Genomic DNA, 5,462 nt, shown 5'->3' with positions numbered 1-5,462 from the left:
GTCCTGTGGTTATGTGTTATTCATGTGAAGGTAATTGTCTTTTAAAATTTGGAACTCTAGAAAATACCCTTTCAACTCTAGAACTCCTAACGTTGACTTCATCACCTTCGATCAGTGCAAAATCGAAAGTTCAATGCATAATCGAAGGTGATGAAGTCGACATTAGGAGTTCTGAAGTTTATAAGAGTATTTAATTAAATTTTAAATGTGAAAAGACACAATTAGTCTCACATGACATCACTTTTCCGTTAAAAAACTAATTGGGACTAACGGTAGGGACTAAACGTCCAACCCTATTTGCAATTTTTTTAATATGAGGACCAAACATTCGATATAGTCAAACTGTAGGGATCATTTGTGCAATTTTCTCTATGATTTATATATTCAAAGTCTACTGTTGTGTTCATTCTTGTCTTATTTCAGGTTGAAAATCTTACCCGTAAAGTAAAACTTCAAGAAATTGAGTTGGAAACAAACATCAAAACAACTGAAGGAGGCGGTGACAGTTGCAAGTGAAGAAAGCTCAAAATGCAAGGCAGCAAAAGAAGTGATTAAATCACTTACAGCACAGGTAAGATGCGTCTTGTTAAACCCTTTTAAGTTTTTTATTCTTTAAATTATGACTTTTTGACTTTTCATATGTTAAAAAAGCTGAAAGATATGGCAGAAAGGCTTCCAGTGGGGACAACACGTGACATCAAATCACCTTCCTTCACTTCTTTCGGCTCAGGTGTTTCTTCCATTGATGTCTTATTAAACGCTTCTGTTGACCAGCCTAATGGTCAAACAACACCATATAAAGAAGCTGATTTAAATGGTTCAAACACCCCGTCAGTATTAAACGGGTCAATAAGAAGTGGTAACAGAAGCAAAGACGGTGAAGATGAATGGGTGAGCAAGATGAACCCGGTGTCTATATCACACTTACATCTTTGCCTGGAGGTATTATAGATCTTAAACGGGTCCGCTTCAGGTACGGTATTAAATATTAATTTGTTATAGCTTTCCGTTTCCTCAAGTGTAATGGTTTAATTAGGGTTATAATTTTTACTAACGGGTCAAAATTGAATACAGTCGAAAGAGATTCAGTGAGAAACAAGCAGAGCAGTGGTGGTCCGAGAATCGGGCCCGAGTTTATCAACGTTACAATGTACGTTCGGTTGATAAATCAAGCGTAGCGTTTCAAGTGATGACTTGGCCCACTGACGCGTACACACATTGTATGTAAATGATTTTTTCCCAGTTATACTCTACTGTTGTGTTTCTGCAAAGCAAAGATTGTACTGATTTGGATTTTCTGGTGTGCCACATATTCTCATCATCGCGAGGTTTCCTATAGCAACAGATTCGGTTATGATTTTGCCTTCCGTTTAGTATCTGTTGTTTCATAGTTTTAAGGTTGTTGAGTTGATGAATATGTAAATTGATACTAGGTATTCTAGAAAGCTGCTGTCCCTGTATATTCATAGTTGTCATATATCTTAAAATCTTGCTGATTTTGCAATCATCTAATATTCACTGCTTTTTCATCCTATAAAAATGTATTTTCATTTCGATTTTGTATCATATGTTCGTCTGATATATGCATGTTGCTCAATATTGAAAATGTTTGATTCCAAAACATCCATAGGGAACACCACAAGATGTTATCCCCTTTATAGACATCACCTAATACCTGAACACGACTAGCTAACAGATAGCGGGCGACGATAATCTTCGGGTTTTAGACATGCTTTAATAAACGGATTAAACAGTTTGGCAGATTGACTTATGGACTATGCTGTTTTACTCTTAATTGGTTGGCTTGTTGATTAAACGAATTAAACAAAAAACGAGAACCCGGGCTGTTCAATTGGACAATGCCACTACATCCACTCGAACATGATCCATTTGATTAAATGGATTACATTTGACTACCCTAAAGGCCAAATATGTCATGTTCTAAGTGTGTGTTTGTAATGGGACTTCAGATCCACAGAAGATAATATTTATAAACAGCTTTGAGCTCAAACCGGATAGGATCAAGTCAAAGCTTGTCAAAACCGGTTAATTCACTCTAAACAGGTCTAAGAAAGTCATGATAGAAAGAAATAAAAAAAAAGTTAAATAAACAAATCAACCAAACCGTCAAATTTACTACCTAGCAATCAACTAAACCGGCTAACGTTTTTTCCTGATCGAATAACGAGTAGCAAACAAGCTACTTTGATACATTCGAATATATTTTGCACCTCCTTCCAAAACAATGAAGCTGACTTCACACAGACTGTCACTCTTTAACTTGTATACATCCGCTTTGGCCTTTCAATTTGTTACTAATATGTGAGTTTACCATTGCAAGAACCTAGAATTGTCTTGGTTTGATCACAGATTAGTCGTAGGTGTGTTCTTCTAGGTGCCTTGCTCTTCATATGTTTGGCTTTATATTTATAGGTGTGGTGTGGTACACTTTCTTCTGGCTGGGTGGTGAATATTGGCTCGCAGAGGAAAGCAAATTAGTTAGGTTGTTTTCTGTAAATTATGAGTGGCTAGTAAATTTCCTACTTTTTATTTTGACTTTAAACATGGAAATGGGTTAACATGTTCAATTCAATGGGTTATACAACTAAACCATAACATAAATAGAACTTTACGGTTAACTAGTCAAGCTAAACACGACAGCTCAAAAACATGTTTATTTAAACGTGTTAGATAGAAATGAAACCCAAAAATACCTTGTTCTTGTTATCGAAGGAAGATGATAATTACAAATTCAGCATCAACCCATCTCAAACCAAGAAAACGAAAATAAGCCAATCTACTCAAATATACTAATCTGCATCCAAAACTGTTGCATCAAACATTCAAGCCAACAGTTTATCATTGTATTTTTTTATTGTATAACGGGTTGTAAACAAGCTACTTTGATACATTCGGATATCTTTTTCACGTCCTTGTTCCAATCCAACCAAGCTGACTTCATACAAGCTGTCACCTTTTAAGTTGTAAACATACAATCCTCCGTTCCTTTTATCTATCACTAATATGTCCCCATTTTCGTTCCAGCAACCCAAGACCTTCAGGTCACAATAACTAAATATGAGCGGTTTCTTCTCGAACTGACAGTGCATCACCCATCCTCTCTTCTTCAACACCCACACCTTACCTTGACACAGACCGTATAGCTAGGGTTTTTTAGGAAGGTGTAAACAAATCCAAGTTGACCATGTAAGTCAACCAAATGCACATTAATCCAACGTCCACAAGGTATTTCTATAGGAGGTTTAGTTCGTCCAAATTCCTCGGTTTTTATCTCAAATGTTATTATTGGCCAGTCATAATCATGCCACGGTAACCAATGCAAACATCCATTAACGAACACGCCTTCACTATCAATGAGAGTTGACGAGACTTGGGGTATCGTTCGCCACGAGTTTGTGCCCAACTCATGCACCATGGTGCATTGAAATTTCTCGGTTGGCATAATAACACACACCATCTTGAAAGTGTTGGTAGAATCATCAAACCCAAGCCCGCTTAACCGCTGAATAAACATCCTAATATAGGGATATGCCAGTTTTCGGCGGAGTTGTGGAGTAATGATGGGTGGCAGCTCATAACATTCTCTCATTAGAGGATGAATCACAATAAAAGTGTTGTCTAGCGATGACAAATAGAGCAGACCGTTGCATGAACCTAGAATCCTGTTCTCAGGGTGTCTGTAATATTTGATTTTAAACATAAACTCCATCGCAGGTGGCTTCTTTCTCATCTCTAGAGTACAACTACTTGCTTCTTCTTCTTCTTCTTTATATTTTATTAAACTGAGTGTGCATGGTGAGTTAGGAGGATGATCAGGTGGTAATTGACTGAATGTGAGGAGTATTAATGGATTGTTGATTACTGCACGTTTAGCATGCATGGTTTCAAGGTAAGGGTCGTTGATGTAGTTGCGCCATAGCTTGCTTACACATCGCCAAAGATTTCACAGGGAGTCTTGACAAGATATCGTAGATACTCTCCGAAGGTAATTCTACAGCCATGAGTGTTGATATGATATGAAGGCCGATTGAAGATATGTTTAGCGTTTAGTATTCATAAAATATATAGGTCAGTAGATCAATCCATTATTTAGATCTGAATTTGAAATTTAAAATTGCTGATTTCGGATATAAAATAAATCTTAAACTTGAAAGTTTGTTATGTTTCAACGATTATAGCTCACGATATATCGGTTAATTATATATTTTTTATATAGTAGCTAGTTTTATTTACGCGCCGTGGCAGCTAGCAAAACACTAGCGTGGAAATCCAGGTGTGGTAAAATCCGAGCGTTACTACGGTGGGTACACATGAATTTGGTTGGTATTCGTTACGGTATACACACCATTGGTAAAATTCGAGCGTTAAAACCTAAAAAATTAATTTGTCAAATTAACATATAAAAAAAACAAAATATTTAAAACGTTATTTATTTGTTCAGCAAACCCGGACGGTGGTAAAACTCAAGCGTTCTCGGTCACGGGTATTGAGGCGGTAACTCGACACGAATTCAGTCAGTTTTGACAAGTGTGTTACGGTACCGAAGCTAAAAAAACGAAAAAAAAAATATAAAAATTGAGGTGGATAAATGACCAATTTGGGGGAGGGGGAGTGTCGGTCAATAGAATTGCGCGTTGATAAAACCCGAGCGTTGTTGGTCATGGGCATTGGGGCGGTTAGTCTGCGTGAATCTGGTCGGTTTCCATGAGTTATGTTATGCTACCAGAATTAAAAAAACCAGTTTTCACTACATTCGTTATGTTAACCTAACTAAAAGCCAAACAAAAAAATCATGGACCAATATGGTGCCGCTGGCCTAATAAGACACTTGCAACACCAAAGTTCTTAATTACACCATCACCAATGCAAAAGGCTAAATGAACTAAAAAAGGTGTCCAGTCATTTGCTAATTAGCTTTCACAAATGCATAAAAACACCTATTTTCTTTCCAATCCTACATACATCCATATCAATACTTACAATACCACATAATCACCATTTTATATATAATTTTAATACTCAAATTATATACATAAGATAAAAATTGGCTGGTTGGTGCCACAAAGTTTTAAGCAACCCACGCTTTTGACGTTTTTAATTATATACTTGGTTTGTTCATAATATTTTTGGTTGCTCCAATGGTTGGTGTTCAAATTCTAAAGATAGTTCCTTACGTGCAGTGTAGGCTCGAAATCCCACTGTATCTGGGATCTTTTGTTGTTGTTAAATGTTAATTTATTATCATCAAATCCTCATCTGAATTTTTGTTAAAGTCTTATAAACTCTTAATAACGTTTTAATATACATCATACATTGATAAAGCAAATTATATGTAGCTATGTTAGCATTTGTTTATTATCACCAAATCCTCATTTGAATTTTTGTTAGGTAGCGTTTGTTATGCAGTAATGACAGACGGAATGGAATGATTCATTACGTGG

General features: G+C 36.3%; 1 long non-coding RNA gene and 1 pseudogene across 1 annotated transcript; one reads left to right on the top strand and one right to left on the bottom strand.

Moving 5' to 3' along the window:
- The first annotated feature begins 437 nt into the window (after positions 1 to 437).
- On the top strand, positions 438 to 1,540 carry LOC143614078 (uncharacterized). Its single transcript, XR_013150239.1, has 3 exons — positions 438 to 571; positions 652 to 973; positions 1,075 to 1,540. It is a non-coding gene; the product is annotated as an uncharacterized LOC143614078 (long non-coding RNA).
- Positions 1,541 to 2,843: 1,303 nt separating this feature from the next.
- On the bottom strand, positions 2,844 to 3,901 carry LOC143613741 (F-box/kelch-repeat protein At3g06240-like; annotated as a pseudogene).
- Positions 3,902 to 5,462: the final 1,561 nt, after the last annotated feature.

This window comes from Bidens hawaiensis, unplaced genomic scaffold, assembly GCF_021521415.1.
Source record: "Bidens hawaiensis isolate Kalapana, Puna unplaced genomic scaffold, B.hawaiensis_p1.1 tig00002273_1, whole genome shotgun sequence".
NCBI classification, from domain to species: Eukaryota; Viridiplantae; Streptophyta; class Magnoliopsida; order Asterales; family Asteraceae; genus Bidens; species Bidens hawaiensis.
Note: the sequence above shows the minus strand (reverse complement) of the source record. Positions and strands in the feature narration are given on the sequence as shown.